This window comes from Crotalus tigris, unplaced genomic scaffold, assembly GCF_016545835.1.
Source record: "Crotalus tigris isolate CLP2741 ecotype Arizona unplaced genomic scaffold, ASM1654583v1 scf7180000017964.494433, whole genome shotgun sequence".
In the NCBI taxonomy this organism is placed as follows: domain Eukaryota; kingdom Metazoa; phylum Chordata; class Lepidosauria; order Squamata; family Viperidae; genus Crotalus; species Crotalus tigris.
Genome location: NW_024096747.1, coordinates 343584 through 369383, shown reverse-complemented (window position 1 = coordinate 369383; position 25800 = coordinate 343584). Strand labels below are relative to the sequence as shown.

Sequence of the window (25800 nt, the reverse complement as noted above, 5' to 3'; positions counted from 1 at the left end):
GTAGTTTGTGAAATGGATGGAAATCTTAGCCTTACTGCATTACTCAATTATGCATGACAGATTGTAATAGAAATGCATTTGTTTTCTTGTAAAACAGGATACAGTCAATTTTTTGTTTTCTTTTAAAAAGCAATACTGATATGAGAATGTAGGTAGGTTTCATTCCAGTGAATGGATTTTTTTTATCCCTTCATTAATTCTAGCCTCTGGGCATGCTTTGGACATATGGCATCAATTTCACCCTGGTACCCAACTAGAATTACCATGGTTAGCAGCTAATATGGATATCGATCTATTTCAAAAGAGTGATATCAATTAAGTTCCACTCTGCTTTTGATGTCATCTATCTATCTGGGTCAAGTAAAGCTGGAAGGCTAGTTCTGATTCTTGGGCGAAATCCAGTTCTTGTTTACTGTAACTAATGCAGCTACTATGTAAGATGTGAAGTAACTCTTGTTTCATTTGCATCCACCTGGCTTTGGCAGATATCTCTCTGTTGTTGTTAGTTGCGAAGTCGTGTCTGACCCATCGCAACCCCATGGACAACGTTCCTCCAGGCCTTCCTGTCCTCTACCATCTTCTGGAGTCCCTTTAAGCTCACGCCTACTGCTTCAGGATTCCATCCAGCTATCTCATTCTCTGTCATCCCCTTCTTCTATTGCCCTCGATCTTTCCTAGCATTAGGCTCTTCTCCAGTGAGTCCTTCCTTCTCATTAGGTGGCCAAAGTATTTGAGTTTCAGCTTCAGAATCTGGCCTTCTAAAGAGCAGTCAGAGTTGATCTCCTATAGGACTGTAGTGATTAAGAAAATTGCTGGAGGAGCCTATGCCCTAAGGCTCAAACTTGTAGTTCCAGATAAATCTTCCCAGCAGAGATTTTTGATATCTTAAAAACTATTGAATATTCTGCAATGCAGAATTTATATTTACATATACATACAAATAAACTTCTGTGTAGATGGAAGATTCATGTTAAGTGTTAAAAGTGCGGGAAATAATCATAATGGAGAAAACAGAAACAGAAACAATTAAAAGTAAATATGGTTTTTAAATTACAGTGATCATTCACCATTAATACATTTCCAAGCCCTAATAGTTAATATATGTGAGGGGATTAAAATATTTTTACTTGGTTCAAATGATGTATTGCAACTTTTTAGTAAGTATAAATTCAAGCAGGTTTTTGCTAGATTCAAAATTCCTTTGAAAGGCGTAGCTGCTTTAAGTTCATTGATTGACTACCCTGAATGTTGCCATTTCTGATGTCAGAATTATGTACAATTATTGTTTTGCATTGAGAATGCTGTTTATTTCTCCTGTGTAGAACGATGAAGGGCACAAATAGCAATTCTGTAGTATAATAGTTAAGGAGTTGAACTGATACTAGAGAGAGACCTAGGTTCAAATTTACTCTCAGCCAAGGAAGTCACCAGGAGACTTTGAGGCAGTTTCTCTCTCTCAACCCAACTTACTCCCAGGGAAGAAAATGAAAGAGGGAATGTTATGTGTGCTACCTTGAGCTCCTGAACAATAGACAGGGCATATATTTAAGAAATAAATAAATTGATAACATATAACTTATTGAAAGATGAATGCTTGATATTGTGGCTGAGCTTTTTGAATCCTTTAATGGTTGAGGAGAGGTTGGGATAGAGTTGATTTCTGGGCCTGTTACCAAGTTCATGTCCTCTTTTGATAACTTCAGTGTCATCCCTTGTTCTCAATTCTGAGCAGCATCTTCAGATTGGGGAGCTGTCTGAAAAATAAAGTAGGCAGCCCAATCAAGGCTTGTGACAGGGAAGTAACTCTTACTAAGATCATCAATGACATGTAGGAATGTATTATTTTCCCTGGGGATTTTAGATGACAAGAAGTAGTGTTTGTCCCTTTTTCCTATAACCATTCTATAAAAGATTACTCATGGGGACTTCCGGTGGATTTTGCGCGCGCGATGGCGGCTACTTTGTAGCCGTCCTCCTGGGTAAGTGTAAGAACCGCTATGAACAGCAGACATCAGCTGTTCAGCGGTTCAAAATCCCCCTCCCGGGCAAAGGGGGGGGGTAGAGAGTGTCTGAATAGTGGTAGAGCCTCTTTTGCACCCCCCAAGTTTTTTTTGGGGGGGGTGAAAGGAGTGCTCCCACGGAGTTCAGACTTGTCTCCACTTCCCAGCTGTTTTTGTCCTCAGGGACAAAACGAGCCGCTGCAAACACCTCCGTGCTTAAAGAGAACTGGTGAGTTTTTTTTTTATAAACGGACAGAGCTGAGTAGAGGATTTAGTTTTTGCTTTCTTTGACTTATTTGGATTTTAAGTTTTAAGACTTGTTTCTATTTTTATTCTCTCTTTTTATTTTTTTTTTCTTTGTTGAAAGGGAAAGTAAAATGGCGATCGGCAAATCTCTCGTTGTTTTTTTTTTGGAAGTTAGAATGCTGACCGGCAGGCTTTTTGGTGTTTCTCTTTCTTTCCTTTCCCTTTCCCTTTTTATTTTCTTATGATTGGAATGGTTGTTTTTGGTATCTCTAAGTATTTTTTTGGAACGGACTTTTTCTATTTAATTATTTTTTTTTCTTCTCCCTTTTTTTTTCTTTTCTTTGAACTCCCTTCTTTTTATTGTAATGACCCTTTTTTGAAGGACTTTTTTCTGTTTAATTTTTGCAATTTTTAAGAAGGAGTAAAGCTTTTTTTTAATTCCTTTTCTCTTCTTTTTTTTCCCTTTTTTCTTTTTATTATAATGACCTTCTTTGGAGGGAGTTATGATTTTTGAAGGAATTTTTATAATTTTTTAAGAAGGACTAAAGGTTTTTCTTTAAGATGGCTCCAAAGCGTCCAGGGATTTCTACAGCTTCTAAATCAACAGTTTCACCCTCTTCTGGGGGTCAGCTAATAACTATGAAGGATTTGCAAGATATGATGGGAGATGTTATAATTCAAATTAGGGCAGAAATGAAAAAGATTTTAGAGGAAAATAATAAGATCTTGAGACAAGATTTTGTTTTGGCTTTAGAAGGAGTTGCTTCTGTTCTTGAAAAGGTGAACTCCCATGTGGAAGAGGTAGCTGAAAAAGTGGACATAATGGAGGGGAAAATTGAAAGTATGGAAAAAGAAATGGAAAATGAGATTCTTATGCTTCAATATGGACAAATGGAATATGCCTTAAGAATTAGGGGCCTGGGAGAGTCTTTGCAAGGAGATCTGAAAGAGATGGTTGCAAAGGACTTTGCATTGATTTTGAATAAAGAAAAAGAGGGAATACTTAGTGAAATTGAAAAATTATTTAGGGTTAACTCTGTGGTGGCAGCACAGAAGAATCTGCCAAGAGATGTGGTAATTTACTTTGGTAAAAGATCTTTACGCAATGAAATTGTGCAAGCCTATTATAAGAAGAGATTTCAAATTGCTTCACAAGATGTTATAATTTTTAAGGAGATCCCATCTAAAATTTTAAGAAGAAGAAAGGAGTTTGCTTTTCTAGCAAATGAACTTAAAAAGAGAAAAAATTTATTTAGATGGGATGTTCCGACTGGAATGGTGGTGAACTACCTGGGGACATGTTATAGACTTAATACTGTTTCTCAAGCAAAAGATTTTTATACTTTGGTCCTGGGGGTATGTGCATCGCCATCTATTAAGTTTAAAGCTTTGGAAGAAAAGAATGTAGAATTACAGTTTGAAGAGCCTATATTTATGAAAACTGGCGAATCTTTGTGTGAGAGGCCTCAACAAGTCCAGGTTGAGGAGCAGAAGACAACTTGTGCAGCATACAATTCCAAAGAAAAGCAGCAACAGAAGAAGGTTAAGGAAGTTTCATATTCAGTGGTCTCTGAATCTCTGGGAGATGTTAGACCTACAAAGTCTTTGGAGCAATCTTCAAGGGTGGAATTGCTGCCTGAAATGGAAATTGGGAAATCTCAGTTTGAGGGGCATCAACAAGAGAGGAACGGGCAGAGGATAACTTGTACAACTTACAATTGTAAAGACCAACACAAGGAGGAATTCAAGGAACCCTTACCTGTATTGGCTTCGGAGTCGATGGGAGATTCAGGAATTTTGGAGCAGTCTCCTAAGGCAGAACTTGCAGCATTTCTTACGAGTTTGATACAAGAATGGAGAATGGAAATGGAAGAATGGAAGAATGGAGAATGGAAAAAACTGGAATGTGAATAATTAATAATAATACTAATATAATTGAGACTGATAAGGATGCAGTTTCTTACGGATGGAATTTGTTATTGGTGAAGATTGAAATGTTTAATGTGTTTATTATGGATAGGCGTATAAGGGAATCTTGTTGTTTTAAGTTTTGAATCTTTAATGATAATATTGTTTAAATTTGTGTTTTGAAGGGATTATAATTTGCTCATTTTACTGAGGGGATTCTAATGTTTTAAATTTTAAGTAATGTTTAAATTTGTGTTTTGAAGGGAGTATAACTTGTTCAAGTTTTAAGTATGCTTAAATTTGGTTTTTAAATATTATTAATATTTTTAAGAGAAAATAATTTGTTTAATTAAATGTCTAGATTTGTTTAGGAAAGAAAGTAATGTTTAAATTTGTGTTTTTGGAGGGAGTTTATATAGAATGATGATTGTATTTAGATTTGTTTAGGATTTAAAAGTGTTTCTAGTTTTCAAATATTATTATTAATATTTTTAAGAGAAAATAATTTGTTTAATTAAATGTGCTTAGATTTGTTTAGGACTTATAGGTTTTTTAAGTTTTTTCTTTTTGGATAGGAGAGAAGATTATGAAGATTGAAGGAAATATGTATTTACTTTAAGTTTTTTAAGAGTATTTAGTTTTAATGGTATAACAAAGGTTTATATGTTTATTTTTTCGTTTTAGGATAAAGAAAGAGGGAGAAATTAGATTTTACACTATAGATATAGATATTCAAAGAAAGTAATGTTTAAATTTGTGTTTTTGGAGGGAGTTTATATAGAATGATGATTGTATTTAAATTTGTTTAGGTTTTAAAAGTGCTTTAAGGTTTTTTTTTTTGTTTTTTTTAAATTAAGCCTGTACTCAGCTCTGGGAAGTCCAGGGGAGAGTTTGGGAGGTTGGGAAGGGGGGGGGGTGAGGTAGGGTTGGGGGGGGTATGGGAAGGGGATTTGTTTTTGTAAAATTTAAAAAATTTTCAATAAAAAAAAAAGATTACTCATGGGTATTGATACTTCTTGTTGATCCATCCTTGGACATCCTTAGACATTGTAGGCCTTGGATGTGAAATCCTTCATTTGTAGGTCTCTGATGAGTCAGAAGAGATGCAGTTGTATCACAGGTTCTGACTAAGCACGTGGTGATTATTATGGTATATTCTGAATAGAAACCAGAAGCAAATAGTTGTAGGTTTCTGATTACAGGTGGTACTTATACTAGTTCCCGATCGCATAACAGTTACAATGCTTATCAGCTAGATCAGACATGTCAAACTCACAACGTCATGTGATGTCACACAACATATCTGAGCTTTTTCCCCATTGCTAGCAATGGGGTGGGCGCAGTTTTTTTGTGACGCATCTGGCCCATGGGCCGGCAGTTTGACACCCCTGAGCTAGATAGTTGGTCTAAAATTGAAATATATGTGTCAATAACACCTATAATCCAAAAATAAAAATACCTAATGATAAAGATGTCATTACTGCATGCCAAATAGAGGATAAGCTTTCTTTGGAAGTCAATATATGTTAATGTGAATAAATATTTTTCTAGTTTAGATATTGGTTCCAGCCATCTAGCAGGCAAATCATTCATATAGTCCTACATACAAAGGCTAGAAACTAGATGCTCATCTCCTAAGTGACTGTGGGCACTGAACAGTCCAGTGGATCACTTGAATAATTGCAAGCAATTCCAGCATGCAATCAGCATTCCTTTGCAACTAAAATTCTCCATTATAATAGGAAAATATCTCAGAGAGGGGCGATAATTTGCCATTTGAATTTCCATTTATTACAAAGCAGCTGACATTCTCTAAACATCATTAGGTAGTTAGATGCACCAGCATGTGCTTGCTTTCATGCCATCAAAAAAACCCATATGAATTATTTCGCTGGAATCAATCAAAATACATTAGGCCTGAATTCACCTTCTGCCAGGTATTTTTATAAAGAGATCCCATCTTTCAAATTTGCCGCCTTATAGGATGATCATAGCTCCAGATTGGTTATTTTCAGGGAGACCTACAAATTACATTTATTTAGGTTAATTAATTAATTAATTAATATCCTGCCTTCAATATTTTTACAAATAAGGCAGCAAACATATCCAAAATGCCTTCCTCCTCCTATTTTACCCACAACAACAACAACCCCCGTGAGTTGAGTTGGTCTTTGGTGGTGTTCCCAGATTGAATGTTTTAATCTCTGCTTTTAAGGTTTCAAGGGAAGCTGTACTTTAATTAATTAAATTAATATAACACATCATGAAAGCATCTATCCTCTAGAGTGCTTCCCTTCTAGAAGGTCCATATTAGGAGTCAATTAGGTGTTTAAGCTTGGCTAGAAATTCATGGTAATAGCACTCCTTTATCAAAAACAGAGTCATCTTTGGGGGGAAGTCCAGTGGTCCTGGGTGAACTATAATTTACCAGATTCAATATATGGAAATTTCGGTGACCCAAAACTAGAATTTCCCCAAATGACTGTTGCAAGAGCCATGGTGGTACAGTACTGGTCAGAATGCAGTACTGCAGGTTAATTGTGCTGACTGCCCACTGCCAGCAGTTCAAGTCTCACCGGCTCAAGGTTAACTCAGCCTTCCATCCTTCCGAGATCAGTAAAACGAGGACCCAGATTGTTGGGGGCAATAGGCTGACTCTGTAAAACCATTTAGAGAGAGTTGTAAAGGACTGTGAAGCAGCATATAAGTCTAAGTGCTATTGCTATTGCGTGTGAACTACAGGGAAAGGAACTCATTAGTACAGATATTTGTAAAAGATTAAATTTGGTCAACTTTTCTCTGCAATTATTTCTGAACGCATTAGGAAGGTTTGGCATATGACTGAATTTGTGCTGCATAAATACAATACAGATATAGATGTAGCCAGGGTTCATCAGTTGTCGAGGACATATTATTAGAGAGAGAAGTTATGGGAGAAGATCAGCCTCCTTGTAAGTAAGCCAACAGATCCTGATTGTAAGTGCCAGTGGACTCAGGTCTGGCTAAGCTAAAAGGCTGCTCTACCTAAAAGGCAGGTGTGGGGGGTTGGAGAAGAAGGTGGAGAAAGAAGGCAAATACCAGAGCATAATGACAAAGACAAACCTGCAGAGGAAACATTGGAAATTCCCCTATCACGCCCTGTATAAACAGATTCCCCACATGGCTATACTAGCTGGTTGGGACCCAGTTCATTTATCATGCACTGTACCATATTGTAAAACAGAGCTGTTCCTGTCCTGGGATTCCTTATGTGGGGAAAAGCGGGGCCAGTGTTTCAACAAGAAGGCATTCACTGTTTTGCTGAGGCTGGGGTATCTATTAAACGTAGAATTTATAGGGCTGGAAGGAACCTCAGAGGTCTTCTAGTCCAACCCAATGCTTAAGGCAGGAGACCTTATACCATCCAATCTATTTTTGAAGACGTCCAGGGATGGAGCACACATAATTCCAGGAGGCAAGCTATTCCATCGATCAATTGTTCTGCCAGAATTGAACTGAATTGAGTTTACTGGTGTGAAGTAGGATATCAAGCCTCAAATTATACTGACTGTTCTAATTTAGGTTTTAATTTTTTTCTCTTATGTACTCATGGTTTGGATTACTGGCATTCCAAAGAGACTATTTTGTTGTTAACCTCTGACCTTGAATCTTAAGGATCTGGGAAGAATAAACTTTAGCTGGTTTTCTACATCTTTAGTGTCAGGTATGTTTGTGTTACTCATGAGTTAGCTCCTCCCCTCTCTGACTACAAGGGTTTGTGCCACAGAGGGGTGAGATCTGGCAATGCCACTGTACAATACTGTCATCTACCCAGAGGCCTGCATTATATGAGGCCCTGTTCCCCTCCTGATAGGTAACTAGCGTTCTTATTTTTTATGTGTATATATTCTGAGACAGAAACTGGAAGAGCCTGGATGTGCCTTCCAGGTCAATCAATAGATATGCATATCCCAAGTGCCTCTTCCCAAACAGTTTTGGTCAGGATGCTGAACAGCAATATATTTCCAACTTGCTTTGCTAAAGCAAAATGAAAAAAGGCACCCAAAAGACCTCTATGCTATTCCCTGCATTTGCATTAAAGAAGTATGTGCCAGGTGGCTCACTCTAATCAATGACCAGAGGTTCATCTTGATGATTGGATTGGATTTTTTTAAATAACTGCCGCAGACACATCATGAAAACAGCTAAAATGGTAGTTGGGTACACATCTGATCCTACCCAGTTAGTGACATCATTTTTCAACCCGTGATGCAAGAGTTGACTAGAGATATCAGAGTGGAGAATAAGCTGGCTGTGTGGATCCTACACTATATGAACTATGTGATAAAAATGTTAGTTCTACAAGAAGAGATTCCTTCCTGGCCGAAACGCAGTAAAAGAGCCACAAAATAGACTCTAAACTGGACAGCCCACAAGCCTCAGAATGTTTGTCACTCTTAATATTCATAGTGGAAGGAATAAGCTAGTTGCAAGCTGACCCTTATGTGCCAAACCAACTGCTGCTATCACTTGAAAGCTACATGTGAGGAAATCTCCAGGCTACCAGAGAGCGTGAATATTCACCAGCTCCACCTCTCCATCAATTGCCAGGCACTGCACTTATTCAGAGTAGCTGATTAAAATTACTCCTGGGGAGGGGGGGGAGAGAGAGAGTTGATGCTTCCAGACAACGTGGGGCCTTTTGAATGTAGGTTGAAAGGTGGGGAGGGGAAAGGGTCATTCTCTTAACCATCTGCTGCCCTTTTACAGAACAGATTGCGAGTTACTTGTAAGGCTTGAGCTATTGCTTGGATTGCATTGCAAGTATTTAGATGATATCATAGATACTAAAAAACATTTTCAAGGAAAGGATCTCTCTCTCTCTCTCTCTCTCTTTCTCATAGGTCTGGCATTCAAATCAGTTATCTAAATAGAGAGGTGTAATTCTCACGGCACATTAGTTTTCAGAGGTAAGGAGGACTTTCCAGTCCCCAAATTCCAAAGAAATGTGTTCAGGTATACATGCCTGGCAAATTTATCCCCATTTCATAAGAGTATTTACAGCCAAGGTGACATAGGTTGTTCCGTATTAACCCCTTTCTCCTTATTGGAGGTCATTTGTTCACTTTATGAATTTGTCTAATTAGGGAAGAAACAATAAGGAATTTTTTTAAAAAGTAGTATTCTAGGTGGAGAAAAGGTAACTCTGACTATAATGGCCAATACTAAATGACAGAGAGATTTTGCTGAACAAAACACTTCTAGGTAAAGATTAGCTTTTGTGTTATGATACCCTCTTTTAAGGATACAAGTTCTTAAAAATATATTAATAAAGTTATGCTAATTCAACATAAAATGTAACTTCACTAGGCTTCTTCCAACAGTGAATCCTTGTTTTCCCTATTGGTGTAGGAAGGAATAATCCATTGGTGGGACAGTCTGAGACTTCTCTTGCTCTAACATAGCCTTTCCTTTACCATTTTAATTCTTCACTCAGCTGATGACAGAGAAATGATAGCCATTTAAATAGACTCTAATATAGAAAGAGCCATAGTTTGCAAGTCCAGTACACAATGACCCTTGAACACAATAGTGTATTTCAGTGGGAAACCTTTTTGGTGGATTGTGCCCTGTGAACCAAACTTTCTTATTTTGCTACCCCTAGTTGCAACCAAATGTCACTGTTAGTCACTTGATATTTTTAATAGGATAGTTTATTTGGCATGATATTACAAATCTCTAAGGGAAAAATATGTATTTTGCATTGTAATCAGCTTAAGAAATCACAGCTGTAGCAGTGCTCTTTTCTGTGGTTCATTAGCCAATATTCTTCAGTCAGCAATAACATCAAGGTGTTTGCTTCAAAAAAAAAAAAAAAACCTATGTAAATCTCAACTAGCCCAGTGCTGACTAGGAGACTTCTAGGAGACTTCTTAGAACCCCAAAAATATTCAGAACTGATAGCACTTTTTAATTAATGTTTAAAAACATTACCTCAAAATATCTCATTTCATCTGCTGTAGATAAAGTTTCTCCATCTATACTGACAATTCATTTAATATAAGAAAGAAAAAAGTAGGGATTGCAATGCCTTGGATGGCTTTGTGTGAGCCATTTGCCCTCATCAGGACTAGAAAAGTATGGGATCTTTTTAATATCCAAATCACTTGAAATTAAGGAGAAACTTCCTAACAGTGAGGACAATTAACCAGTGGAACAGCTTGGCTCCAGAAATCGTGGGTACTCCATCACTAGACAGTCACTTGTCTGAAATGGTATAGGTTCTCCTGCTTGAGCAGAGGGCTGGACTAGAAAACCTCCAAGGTCCCTTCTAGTTCTATTCTATTCTATTCTATTCTATTCTATTCTATTCTATTCTATTCTATTCTATTCTATTCTATTCACTTAAAGGCCAACTCTCAGAGGCAAGAACAGCATTTCTTCTTAAGACTGTGAACTCCCACTGGATATGCTCTTTTAACTCTTGAACCTGTAAAGTATTCCTGGTTCCTTGAACCCCATGGAAGGTGATCACAAGAGTTTCAGTCTTGGTTGTTTTATGGTTTATGTTTCTAAGAATTCCAGGAAGCCAATTAAAATAGCTCCTTGATCATCAGGCCCTAAATTAAAAAAGAGTGACTATGATGCTTCTTGGTATAATTGCAATTAGTATTTCAAATTGAACTCAATGCCTAATTTTTCATGGGCATATTTATATCAGCTTATATATATATATATATATATAATCCCAAATGCTTAATATTTTATCAGCAACATATTGTCTGGGTTTCCAACATTTAACTTACTAATTAATACATGTTAAATTCCTTTCTCTCTACTTCATTTTTCTAGCTATTGATAAAAGGTAGCCTACAGTATGTTCTAAAATATACTGAATCTTATTTCTCTTTCATTTTCAATGTCAATCTATCCACTTCTGCACAATCTAAAAAATTTTTAATTAACTCTTCCTCCGTTGGTAAATCTTCATTTTTCCAATATTGAGCGAATACAATTCTCGCTGCAGTTAATACATGTAAAATTAGATATATACACTCTTTCTCATAGTTTCCTACATTTTATGCCTAGCAAAAATAATTCTGGCTTAAAATCTATATGTTTTTTAGTAATTTTCTCTAACCATATGTGTATTTTTGACCAGAATCTTTTGGCTTTGGGCCATGTCCACCAAAGATGGTAATAAGTGCCTGGTTTTTGTCTACATTTCCAACAGTTGCTAGATACGTTTTAAACATTTTTGCTAACCTCACTGCTTTTTGATAATACTGAAGAGATTTGCAGCTGCTGTCTTTTATGGTGTTTTTTTTAAACTGACTGTCTAGCCTACAGCTCTGCTATTTCCTCGCTGACATCTATCAAATTAAGACCAAACTCTGCTTGGCTTCACAGTCTGAGGCTAGTCAGATGCTACCATTTGCTGAAAATGGTTAATTACTATCTTGCAGTGCTTAGTATGGGCAGAGATTTTCCCAAATGTGCTATTTCATCTTCTCCATTTAAAGTTAACTAGAGCTTTTGTCTGCCAACCTGATACCTAGTTAAGAAATTTGTTTAGTAGCCACATTCTAATGACAGGTCAAAGAAAATGGCAAACCTTTTATTGCGCATTTACACAGTTCACTCAATGTGGAGGACAAGACAATTGGTATCTTTGATAGCTCTGTTCTTAACCATTTCTTTGAGTAAAGTTATGAAACAAGAAAGCCAGGTTTAGAATTCAGACTGACCAAGTAATCATATAATACAAAAAAGAAGTGTTGACAGCAGACTAAACTAAACTCTGAGCACATTTTCCTTTCCTATCCAAAGAAAGCAGTAATAATGCAGGAACACATAACCCAGCTAGCATAAGCAATCAAAAATAGATGCAACAACCAGAAATCAGTGGGAGAAGTGCTGGGTCTGTAACAATAAAAACCAGGAGTCTTCAAACTTGGCCCTTTCATGACTTGTGGACCAACTCCCAGAATTCTGGGAGTTGAAGTCCACAAATCATAAAAGGGCCAAGTTTGAAGACCCCTGGTAAAAACTATAGCCTGCTTCCTTAGAGGGAAGAGAGCTAATTATCGCATCAGTTAGCCTTTCATTTTCTCACTGTTGCCACCATGTCTCAGTCTCTAGTCTCCTTCTCTCACATGCACACACCCTGGCCTCAGCCCCTTTAACATATAAACATTTCTAGAATACCATACCTTTCAGCAAACTCTGCACCGAATATGGAATATAACATTTAGGATTTATTGTTTCTTCTCTACCTTTTCTGTTTAATACAACATTCAGACTGGTTCATACAATAATAAAAATGCAAATTGCAAACTAGAACAAATTTAATACAGATTAAAATAAAACCAGAATTAAAGTATTGTTAAAATAATTTAAAAAAAAAATAAAAGTTTGGTAAAAGATACATATTTTTACCATATTGGGAAACGTATTTCTTAGGGAGTGCATTTTAAAGCCTGGGAATCACACAGCAGAAAACCATGTTCTATATAAAAGAGATTTGAGCTTCTGGCAATAGAAGCGCTGCTTCTATTGACAGGTGAGTAACTAACAAGTTTACAGCAGAAAACATGATCATAGAGATAATCAAGCCAAAGCCATCTGAGGCTTTAAAGGTCAACAATACTTCAAATTGAGGCCAGAAGGCAACTGGTAGTCAATATAAACATCTCTGACACCATAATTTCCACAGTCAGCAGCCTGGCCACCATACTTAGCGACTACTTCTATTTCCAGGCATATTTCTAGCCCCGTGTAATGTATTTTATAGTAGTCTGGATGTGTTGTAACCAAAACATGGATAACCATTGCTAAATCTAACTAAATCAGGGAGGCTCACAATTCCTGCAGTAGCTATAATTATGTTGCTTGCCATATCAGCCACATGCAAACCTAGTGACAGCTCAGGACCAAGAAACACTCCAAATCTGGACAACTGTTCTTTCTGAGAAAGTACAACTCATACACTACAAGCTTTACCACACTTCCAAAATTCCAGCTTTTCCTTTACCTCCATCTTGCCTGAATTTAATTTCATCTTGCTCTTTCTCATCTAGCAGATTATTAAGATAGGGAATTTTTAAGAGTACTGATTGCTTCCTTAGTAAGTAAGTTAGTAAGTAGAGAGTAATAGAATCAGCTGTCATTAGCATACTGATAGCGCACCATTCACAAACTCCAAATAACTGTACCCAGCAGGTTCATTTAGATCAGGGGTATCAAACTGCTGGTCTGCAGGCCGGATGCGTCATCCGGAAGCTGCACCCACCCCATTGCCGGCAATGGCAAAACAGTGACATTGCAAGTTTGACATGTCTGATTCAGATGTTAAGCAACAGAGGATGACAAGACAGTGTCCTGAGGGATACCATAGGTCAGGGGTCTTCAAACCTGGCCCTTTTATGACTTGTGGACTTCAACTCCCAGAATTCCTCAGCCAGCATGCCTGGCTGAGGAATTCTGGGAGTTGAAGTCCACAAGTCATAAAAGGGCCAGGTTTGAAGACCCCTGCCATAGGTCAACTACCTAAATGTAAAACAGTAGATGCCTTGGACACCTTTTGAGCATGTCCCAATAGGAAGTAGCAGATTTATTTATTAATTTACTTATATGACTACCCATCTCAATGTATTTTGAGTCAGGAGAAGGCCTTTTCAGTAGATACCTTTTAGCTGCTAACTTTAGGTATGCAGGGCCACATCCTGCATTCAAGAAGATATCGATCACCTTCCTTAATAATGTTCCAGAAATTAGCTCAGGTGGGTAAAGCCTGATCAAGCAAACGATGGCCCTTTATTTTCTCCATGTACCCCATCTCCATCCATAAGATCTACAAGCTGAGAAGAATTAAGATGAACCTGACAAGCAGCTGCCAAGGTTATTTTCCTGTGACCTGACCCAACGCTGGAGTCTAGATTAAGCTGAATCTGATTGATTGATATAAATTGTTCACAGTGCGCTTCCAACTGTTCTGGCTCCCTCCTCCAGCATCTTGATGGGAGAGATACTGCACATAATAGAAAAGTATCGGCAGCCTATTCTGTGCTGACACAGTGAAGGCAGAGAAGTATCCCTTTTCTCTACACCTACCATGACAGTGTAGGATGCTAAGAGGGGCCCATTCCACGTTCAATCCATCATAAGAGTACCTCCCTTTCCATGCTAGCCTTTTACTTAATATGCTTCATCTCTTGTAGCTCCTTGATAAACCATTGTGCAACTGAGCTCTTTAAAGAGGAAAGGAGGCACTGAGGACCAATAATGTCAACTGCCCAGGCCTCTTCGGCAGATTGCCAAGGCTTTAGCAGTATATTGTCAGCTGATAAGATAGAAAATTCCCCAAGTGCATTTAGAAAATTGGATTCATTACACACCAATGGATCATTGGGATGGATCATTTTAACCGCTTCTTTACCCCTGCTGAGGTTTATAGCAGCTGTCAGATTACAACAGACTAGGGACAACAGAGTTACAGAATTTCCTCCACTTTCAGCTCATGGGCAGCAGCTGAACAGGAGACTGTAGTTCTTTGCTGCCAACAATGATCTACCAGATTTTTGCAGCTCAATTATAGTGGATCTAATATCAATCGAAACAACTCTCTCTTTCAGTTCATTCTCTCATAGTGAGTAATTTAGTATCAGGGCCCAAAGTTCAAAGTTGGATGGATCAAAATTTCTTCTGAATCTTGAGCTGCTTTTTTTCTTCTTAATCTGGGTGCTTTCCAAGTTTCATTTATTTGCACTATATCTACCAATTGTCTTACTTTTTAGCCAGTTATAAGTATAAATTATGTTACTTTTTATACCTTAAGTGCCAGGGTCTCATAGCTTCTTTTCTATAAAATGTTAGAAACCCTGGTTTGATGGGAGTTTTTTGGGAGCCTCCTAGTTTGAACAGACTCTAAAACCAAAAAAGCAATTCATGTACAGCATTTACACTTAACAATATTTTGGGGGAATTGTTTTTTTATCAACAAACGGCAATCAAATAGGCTAACAATAAAAAAACCAGATTAATCAAAAGCACAGATGAAATAAGACAGTGAATTGCTGGCTTGTTGAAATGTCCTGACAGTGAAAATGTGTTTCCAAGAAATCTTGCTATTGACTTGCTCTGAGGGCTTGGACTTTGCACCTTTAAAGGATAGGAACTAGTCATGGATGGTTCAGAAAGAATCAGCAAGCAAGAGACATTGGCTGTGAATTCCCTACCACATCAAATGTTCTCTTTTAAAAGGCTTTGTTCTCCACAGATGGAGGGCAGCACTTATAACACTGTCCCCATGCTTGTGGTGACCTAAGTCAAGTCATCTGGTTGCCTAAGAATGACAAAGCAATTCCCTTCCCTTTTAAGACACAGAAACCAAGCATTCTGGCAATTGCATCACGTCAGTTCTGGTGAAGCATAATGGTATTGTACTGAATTTATAGTTTGAAATTTTGAATTTAATCTAAAAGCTAACTAGATTCTAGGAGAGTTTCCATAAGATCGATCCTAAATAACAGCTGTCATGTTCTGAGTCATCTGAAGATTTTAGCAATAGTAATAGCACTTAGACTTATATACAGCTTCATAGTGCTTTACAACCCTCTCCAAGCGGTTTACAGAGTCAGCCTATTGCCCCCAACAATCTGGGTCCTCATTTTACTGATCTCGGAAGGATGGAAGGCTGAGTCAACCTTGAGCTGGTGAGAATCAAACTTCTGGCAGTGGGCAGAATTATCCTGCAATATTGCATTCTAACTACAGCTCCTTCTATTTTGGAATATTGTTAAAGGTCAAAGTTCCAAAAGTGCCTTCAGTGAAGCATGTGTTATGAAATTCGAGTTGAGAAGTTCTCATGGTAGTAATAGAGCCCTTATGATGGTGGTGGTGGTGGTGAATCTTCTGGTACTGAACACCATCTTTTATCATGTACAAAAAAAATATGTGGCCCTCCATATACAGTCAAAATCCATGTCCTAGTTTTTTTCCCCTATTAGTTATGTTGGTGGGGGCTGTGAAATGTTATAATTCAGTAGCATTTGAAGGTCCAATGTCCTGCAATTCACACAAAAGAAATAATGCAACTGGCATGCCAAACATCTACCAAAGCATTTGCTTCAGACCTGGGAAACTCCCCACATTTCAAGCAATGTATAGGACTTTACTTCATAGCTGCAAAAAAGAAGAGGGGGAAAAATGAACGTAATAAACAGCAGTGATCCAAAATGTACAAAATGCTGATTTTTAATTAGAAAATCCTTCTCCCTCTGTGCATTTAAAGAGTAAGGAAAAATGTGCTCTGGGTATGCTCAAAATTTCTTCAATCTGTTTTTCAAATGTTCTACCATGGGGCCAGTGGTAGGATTCAAATATGTGAACAACCGGTTCTCTGTGTGGATGCCACTTCCAGAGGTCCATTCTGGGCCTGGGTAACAAAAAAGTAGCTACCAGTTCTGCCAAAGTGGTGCGAACTGGCTGAATCCCACCACTGCATGGGGCCTCTGGTTGAAAATTGGTGATTTTGGAATCAAATTCAGGCAAATCCTGGCCCAGATCAGGAGAGAATAATAGCTGATTCCATTTCTGGGTCCAAACATATGCACATTCCAGCCTTGTCCCTGAGCCAGAAAGATCACTCAATCCTTTGCATGGAACCAAGAGGAATATGGAAAAGAGCAAAATACACCAGCCTATAGAACAGAATATCTGTAGCTCAGGGTTGATGCTCTGCGTTTCCACACATCAGTCCAACCTGCTACTAAAGAGATTAGCTCTTGTTTCATTGCACTGGTGCTTCTGTTTTCTCTCCGATTCTCCTCCCTCCCCAGCCTTATCTCCTGAGTTCCAGGGTCCCTGGTGTCAGCACTGGAGGCTCCTTTTGGATATTTGCAGAGTTGAAATATCACTCTTTAGAGGACAAACAAAAAATCAAACAGAAACAACTGTAGCAACAGCAGGGGGGGAAAACAGCAGCAATCATTAAATCCTTCTGTTCTGTAGTTCTGTAAACTACAAAGATACTGGAGAAATTCAAAGAGCTGGTGTCTGGCCCAGCAGTTGCAAAGAGAAAAGGAGACAATCAGATCTAAGTCAGAAGATATAAGGATGTTCTGCAGCAAGACCTGGTTGCTATGGGGTCAGTGTTTCTTTTCTTTCCTCTCCCTCTCTCTTTTAGAAGGAGCTTTTTCTTAAGAGACCATTTCCAATCAGAGCTTGAAAGGGGGCAGCCTTGCTTATTAGGCTTGCCTTGCCCCAAAGTAATCATTATAGGCTGTTTCTGTCTGCATTAGATCCTTCAATATAGTAGAGAGCAGCTTACATCATGTCTTGGGCCTAATTTGTTACAGCAGTTTTCACAACTTCCATTGATTTGAAGGCCATCACAGACTACAGCAGAATCACAGAATCTTAATCAGAAGCCATCTTCTTTCACGTGACGTTCTTTGAAGACTCTCTATTGTAATATTCAGATGGCTGACTAACATGTTGTGAGAACTAATGTTAGCGCATCTCCAGTTTGGAGAAGGTGCTTTAAAAAGATTGTTCTGAAACCACAGGGACAGTGTGTGTGAATTCTTTGGGCCCTTGCACACATTGCTGTGGGAAAAAGTATTTTGAATTTTTGTCCAGAGGAACCTCTCTTGCAACTCCAGCCAGATCCAAAGGTGACCAACAAAGCATTCATTCCAATGGACACAATTGCGTGTTTTGCCTCAAAGTTTAGGTTCTGTCAGCACATCAAGAGAAATTCTTTATCATTCCTTGTCATTCTGCATCTCCCGTATTTGAAGTAAAGACTCCTCCACATTTGGTCTTTTTCTTCTGGAGATTTTATGAATATATCTGTGCAGTTTTCTTAGAACCAGTGCAGAAGTATTTGCTTTAGTTTCCCCCTAGCTGTAGTTTCCCTAGAGGTCATTTATCCGTGTACTAACTAGGCTTAACCATGATTACAACCTGAGCTCAGACAAGATCAGCCTGAGAACTAAAGGGATTGACCTGCTGTGCTGCCCTGAATATATTCCTCCTTCTACTCTCATAACCCTAGGGTTTTTTCCAGTCACAAATCTATTGAGAAAACAAAGATAGGTGTCAGAACCCAGGACTTCATCTTAAGCTATATTTCATTGCTAAGTTTCATCTCTAAAACACAAGGAGAACATCGCTAATACACATACACTGTTATGATTTCCTAAATAAATATTACTTTCCAGTGTTTAGTTTGAACCTTTTCCAGACTTTCTAGTCCAATCTTCAGCGTGAAGTCAGCTGGGTGACTCTCAGCTTTAGGAAGAAAATATTCTGAAATGGTTGACAAAGAAAAATGCATGGACTTGTCCATGAACTTGCCAAGAATGACTGGCCATCCTAGTATGTTAGAATCAAATGTACACATTCATTCTTTCCATTCCCATTTGATTATTAATCACAATCATTTATTTATTTGCTTGTTGGACTCATACCTTACTTTTTCCCCAGGAGTTCCAGATGGCATATCTAACATTCCCCCCCCCTCCAATGTTTTCTTACCACAACTAGCCTGAAAGATAGGTTAGGCTGAGAGAGAGCGACTAGCCCAGTGGTTCTCAACCTTTCTAATGCCGTGACCCCATAATACAGTTCCCCATGTTGTGGTGACCCCCAAGTGGGTGTGGCCACCAATAAGAGGGAGTAGGACAGCTAGGGAAAAGGGAAAAAATGGTGGACAGCGTGGTTTGGCGACCCCCATGAAATGGTCATTCGACCCCAAATGGGGTTCCGACCCACAGGTTGAGAACCACTGGACTAGCCTAAAGCCGCCAATGAGCTTCTGTGGCTGAAGGGTTTTGAACCTGAGTGGCCTGGTTCAGGAATTCTGGGAGTTGAAATCCACGAGTCATAAAAGAGCCAAGGTTGCCTACCTCTGTCCTAGACCAACATCTAAAAACTAGACCATTTTGGCTCTGGTTAATGTTCTACACATTGAGCATGTTCATGTTGCATGTTGAAACAAGGGCATTAACATATTCATTTCATTCATGGTTGCTCATATAGCCCTAAATGTATAACATAGAATAAGATTGTAAATTCTTGCCTGAGATCTTATAAACTAAAATTTAGGACAGGGAAGGTGACAGAAGAGAGGAGGCCAATAGAGGCAGAAGTAGATTGAAAACAATGTGCTTTAGAAGGTTTTAGATGTAAACCCCCCCATTTTGATTATTCATTCTTAGATATACTAATTTCAACATAAATGTTTATTAAACTTAAAAATTTTCTTCGGGTCTTTTCCAGCTGTGCAGTGCAGAGAATGTTTTGCTTGATATTCAGAGACTGTTAGAATCAAGGCAAGAATAAGGCATGTCCAAACCCTTAGATTCTGGTCTTCCTACCCATTCATTTTCTCACATGATGGCCATATATTCTTCACCAAAATGGAAGAAATCCATTACTAAACAATGAAACAAATTTCCATGTGGATGTGGATGCAAAGCAGAAAATAATTACAATACTACGTGTTACATAATAAAATGTAGCATGTGACAAGTTAAAATAACAGCAGATCTCATCATAGGGCAAAAGGTAGCTACTCAAATATCCACTAATGATAGATCATTTTGTTGCCTATCTATTTATGTAGGCATGTCCATTCTGCCCCAGGCCTACAAAACCCTGCCTGCAAAGGAAGGATTGTTAGTTATGCTTCGCTCAGAGTAAAGACCAGGCTAGTTGACTTGAGCTATTGCCATTTTTTTTTAGGAATTAATCAGAGAAATGCTTTAAAATTTCACACTGCTTTTTTGCATTTTATCAATCACAGTTTAAGGAGATGCAAGTTTGTTTGTTTGTTATTCTGATTCTTCATTTGTTACAATTATTGAGAACCTCATGTGCTTCAGAGTGTGTGCATAAAAATCACATTTGTTTTGTTGATCATTTTCCCCTGCTGCCTGCCTTGAATTTATTTTCATTGTTGCCTTAATTCTTTACTTTTATGAAATTCTAATTATGTGCTTTATTTTCAGCCTACCCCTTACTGCAAGAGATTAGGATTTACAATTGTACGGATTCGATAAAATACTTGGCTTTACATCTTTCCTGAAATATATCACCGTATGTTGAATTAAACGGGTTAAGTGTATAGATGCAATTTCAGTAGAAATAACTTGGTGATTGAAATTTCCATTAAGCCTCTGGGGTAAGATGAATGTTATTAAAATGAATATTACAGCAAGATTAATATATATATTTTAAGAGGGATTCCACTGTTAATCCCCGTTAGATATTTTACACAGATAGATAAGTTAATGAGAATTTTTTTATGGCAGACTAACAGCCCTTAAATATCATTAGCCAAACTGAGATTACCTTATACTGAAGGTGGCTTTAACTTACTCAGTTTACAACTACAGGTAGTGCTTGAATTATGACTGATCACTTAGCAACCATTCAAAGTTACAACAAATCAGAAAAGGGACTTACATCCCAATTTTGAAGTTTCAATGGCTTCCCCTCATGGTCACATGATCCCAGTTCAGGTGCTCCACAACCAGACTGCATTTATGGCTGTTCTCCAGCATCCTGTGGTCATGTGACATCAATTTGCAACATTTTTTTTCTGTCAGAAACCAGCATTTACTTCCAGTTTCTGGCAAAAAAAAAAAAGCCCATTGTGAACAATGCGTTCAATTTAACAGCAATGTTGTTCACTTAACAACAACCACATTTGCTTAACAGACATCGTGTTCACTTAGCAGCTGTTGCGAAAAAGATGATAAGACCGGGCCCGTTCATGTGATGACCCACTCAATGACCAACATGACTTATGATTGCAATTTCAGGCTCAGTTATAATCAGTCGAGGATACCTATATAGGTAGTCCTCGACTTATGGTCACAATTGAGCCCAATACTTCAGTTGGTAAGCAAGACAGTTGCTAGGTGAGTTTTGCCCCATTTTATGACCTTTCTTGCCACAGTTGTTAAGTGAATCACGGCAGTTGTTAAGTTAGTGACACTTTTGTAAAGCAAATCCAATTTGCTTGTCAGAAGGTCACAGAGGGTGATCAGATGACCTTGGGCCACTGCGACAGTCCTAAGTAGGAGCCAGTTGCCCAGTGTCTGAATTTGGATCATGTGACCTTGGGGAGGTTGCAACAGTCGTAAGTGTGAAAAATGGTTATAAGTCACTTTTTCAGCATTGTTGTAACTTCCAATGGTCACTAAATGAAGGGTTGTAAGCTGTGGGCTACCCATACATGTTGGACTTTAACATCTACCGTACATTCTTTTGGAGCAAGACTTTCTAATGAATATTCTCCTGTTTGGGTCTATTTAGAGAGCAGATTCTGTCCTCAACCTTCATTCCCCACCCTTTTCTCCCCTTTCAATGTTAATCAAGATCTGATAGATCAGGTCTTCAATGAATTTCTCTCCTCTCTGCTTTTAGACCTTCCTTCCTTCCTTCCTTCCTTCCTTCCTTCCTTCCTTCCTTCCTTCCTTCCTTCCTTCCTTCCTTCCTCCCTCCCTCCCTCCCTCCCTCCCTCCCTCCCTCCCTCCCTCCTTCCCTCCTCTGAATCCTATATATCAGTGATGGCGAATCTTTTAGAGACTGAGTACCCAAACCGCAACCTCAAACCCACTTATTTATCGCAAAGTGCCAGGGCCACATCAGCATTGTGGTGCCCTCGGGGGGGAGGGGGTGAAGGTGTGTGGCCCACTGGGTGGGCGTGACTGCAGTGGTCACAGCAGACAGGGTGGGCGTGGCTACAGTGGGCGTGGCCACCTTGATGTTGCTCATGGTGAGGAAGCCTGTGGATGCCGGGCAGGGTTGGGGGAGATCCAGGGGGTCTCTGGTGGGTGTGGCGGTGGCTCAGGAGGCTCATCCTATGAGGTGAGGCAGGGGGCAAGGTGGGGGTGTCATTGCCGCAGGGCAAGGCAAGGCGAGGCAGGGGCCAGGGTGGCTGCTGCCTGACAGCATCAGCCCCTGCACACAGAGGCCAGTGAGCACATGGGGCCAATGGTGTCTGTCAGCAGTCACAGACTGCTGGCCCCTCAACTGGTGCACTCTGGGGCTCCGCAGTCTGCTGCCAATACCGGGCCAGCCCTCCAGCAGCAGGCAGAGTAGGGGAGGGGGGAGACATGTGACGCAGACCGCTGGACGCTCCTACTCCATCCCATCTGTTTTTGCTTGCAGTTGGAAAGCAGGTCACTGCTGGTCATCTTGGCCCCCTCGCAGATCTTGCCCTTGGCCCACGCATGGAGCCTGTTCCCTTCATGCACCTGATGCACCTTGGCCCTGCCTCAGGCCGCCGTGGTGGCCTAATGGACCTGCATGAGCTCCTGGCAGCGGCATCGGGTGTGCCCACAGAGAGGGCTCTGAGTGCCGCCTCTGGTACCCATGCCATAGGTTCACCACCACTGCTATAGATGTCTCCCTCTTGTACACCATTATTTTAGCTACATAAAGACCACAACTCAAGAAATGTAAGTTTGCTGTTAATATGTAGGATTGCAGAGCCCTGATAATGCAGCGTTTGTGCCAGTTGGGCATTCCAAACTGCTGAAAGCAGATTGATAATAAATACCTACAAGTCCATCTTTCCATTTCTCAGCTGGAGGAAAAAATAAAGAAATATGTCTGAATTACAGTATAAAGAAGGTAAATTATATGTGGTCTGGAGCACAATGACTGGACATCTTCTCTTCCAAGACCTCTTTCCCAGAGAGGGACTGTTCCATCACAAACATGTCATCCCGGAGCTGGATTCCCACCCCCATCCTATTTCCCCCACACACACAATGACTGATGTCAGGTATTGTTATGGCCATAAAGAGAACATTTTGAGAGAGGGGCCCAGCAAAGAAAGAGTCACAATGCTTCTGTGCACATAGCACTGAAAAGGAAGAACATCGGAAATTGTTTCAGACCAAGTAAAACCAATATTCCAGTTATACTGCCAGCCTTCTGTCTGGTCTAAGGTTGCTCCAGGAACTAGCCTTATCTTTATACTTGCCCTATTTCAGCAGCAGATGCAGACAGAGAGAAGCAAGGTACGGGTGAAGTCGGTTGACAGTTCTATCTGACACAATTTGCACCGCCTACATAGCCTATCATTTTTCAGGGGCAGTGAAAGCTGTGGTCCCATCACTAGCATTGAAAAAAGTGACTCCATTGCCAAAAGCTAAGGGAGAGGTCCAGCTTGTTTCTTCATCTCAAGCAATGACATGTTTGGGGCCAGCACTATGCTCTGTAGAGGTTTTAGGAAAAGAGTTTTTTTTCCAGCTCTATCCAGTGGTACCCCCAGAGATAGTCCAAGACTCACACCTTAGGAGGATTCCTAAATAATTGTGTTGATGAGCCCTGCTGTATAAACTGTTGCATAAGCTAGTACAGGGCTTTTCAACCTTTTCACCAATTGTACCACTTTTAGGATATGGCAATATTCGAGTACCACCTAGCAAGGTGTCAAAAACTTGATGACCCCAAAAAAACCTGTTCAAAGTTGCAATTGCACTGAAATGACTTATGACCATTTTTCACACTTATGACCATTGCAACATGCCCAGAGTCATGTGATTTATATTTGGATGCTTGGCAACTGATTCATATTTAGATGGTCACAGTGTCCCAGGGTCATGTGATCCCCTTTTGCAACCTTTTGACAAGCAAATTCAATGGCAGGGCTGCTGATGGCCAAGTGTTAAGGCGGGACTTCCCTCCCTCCCTCTTTCTTATGCCTACCTCCTTCTGAAGGAAGAATTTGAAACCCGCCCCCTATATTTTCTCTCTTCCATATATTCATCAAACTTGGAAAAGCTTCCAGAGACAGAAAAGACAAACTAGCTTTAAAAGGCACACTCCCCCTTTAAGAATTAGTTACTGGCTAGAAAGGAAAGTTAAGGAGCTCAGCTGGCACTTAAGGAAGAAAAAAAAATATAGTAAGTATTGGCTGCCCGCTAAGGCAGCCTCCCCAAATGGCTCCATTCATAAGTAAAGGAGTGCTACAGGCAAAATCAGGATTAAAATACTTCAAAATCCCTTGCAGCAAAACTTACAGCTAAAATAGCAGAGCAATAGAAGCTAACATGAGACATCAGCCACCAGCCAAATAGAAATTGCCAAACACTCCTTAAGAACACAAAGACCACATTGCACAAATTCCAGAACTCCAAAGTCACAAAAGCACATAAGAATCCTTCCACTTTCCATCTCCTTCCCTGTGCCTCACCTTCAGCCATTGCTGCCTTTTTTCATTCCTCTTGGAGGGCAACCCCTCCCCCACTGCATTTCTTGCCTGTTTGCTGCTGCCCGCACAAGTGGCTGCCACAGCAGTTGTAGATTGGCTCATTGCTGGCCTGCTTGATTTTCTCTCCTCTCCCCCCACCCTCTTCCTCCTCCTCCTTCTTCTTCTTCTTTCCCTTTGGTGCAGCTAGAGCTGACTCCAGCTCCTCCCAAGGCTGCTGCTTTTTTTTCTCTCTCCCTCTCCGGCCCAAACTGCCTCCATTTATAGCCTTTCCTGTCTCCGCCCTCTCTCCTCCTTTCTCATGGGGGAGGGTGAGCCAGAAGCGAGCCTCGGCCCTTTGTCTAGTCCCAGCCACTCTGCTTCTCCAGAGGACTCTCTCACAGTAAGTCCTTGCCTGTTTCTGGCTCTTTCCCTCCCCCACTACACTTGGCTAGGCAGGGCTGTGTACCACCTGCCACTTCTTAATGTACCACAAGTGATACGTGTACCACCAGTTGAAAAGCCCTGGGCTAGTAGGCAGAGCCTGCAACTCCATGGTCTTTCTTCCAGAAGGCAGCTCTGGGGATGCAAGTTAGTAAAGGTCCCCAAATGGCATAGAAGCAATCTCCAATGCACACATTCACTGTGCACCTGCAGTTCGCTATTCTTATTCCCGTTCATTTGTTTACCTGCTAAGCAAACACAATGTCACTATGTGGAGCTTATGGACAACAATATATTAATTTCAATGTAGATATCAATATGGATATGTGCGCGCACACACACACACATACACACACACACCTGCATACATAAAGAAACAGGTGTACTTTTATGGAAAAACTGCAAACATTTTGAACCTCTCTATTAAATATTTCTACCCAAAGTTAATCTGGCAGAAAACATGTTTAAATAAAACAATCTTTAATTAAATGTTTAAGCTCTTGCTGTTTGTTTTTTTTTGATCAAAGCAATTTTCCACATCTCTAAGTACTTTTGATTCAAAGAAAAATATATTTTAGTTTTTCCATTTTTTATTTTGACAACAGACCTAGTGGTTAACAACAGGAATCAATTTACATCAATGTACATTCAGAAAAATAATAAAACTAAAGAAGGATTGTCAAAAATGGTTGGGTGAGGTTCCTGAATTCTTCAAAACGTACATCTCAAAGGAATGACTAATAGGGCATGGGTAATTATCTACCATGACTAATTACCAGAGATAATGTTATCTACCAGTTATTGAAAATGCATTCCTTTGATCCTAATCTAATACATTAGCTAGCTTTACTACTATATCACGTAGGCTCTTAATTTGGAGATTGCTGAACTAAACCATCTAGCTGATTATTTGCATTTTATATTACTTTGAAATGTAATCAATATATGACTTTTGAATTAATGTATCCAAAGTTCATATTAATTTATAAACCTAGGAATGCCTGTGTT

The 25800-nt window shown here is 39.5% G+C and overlaps 1 protein-coding gene and 1 long non-coding RNA gene across 5 annotated transcripts in view; one reads left to right on the top strand and one right to left on the bottom strand.

Annotated features, from left to right (window-relative positions):
* CELSR3 (cadherin EGF LAG seven-pass G-type receptor 3) overlaps nucleotides 1–25800 on the top strand; it is a 112074-nt gene that overhangs the window by 8441 nt on the left and 77833 nt on the right. The gene's annotated exons all lie outside the window — the stretch shown is intronic.
* Nucleotides 689–24415, bottom strand: LOC120308912. The gene is made up of 3 exons (XR_005556957.1): nucleotides 24355–24415; nucleotides 5152–5311; nucleotides 689–1754 (listed from the first exon to the last, which is right to left on the bottom strand). It is a non-coding gene; the product is annotated as an uncharacterized LOC120308912 (long non-coding RNA).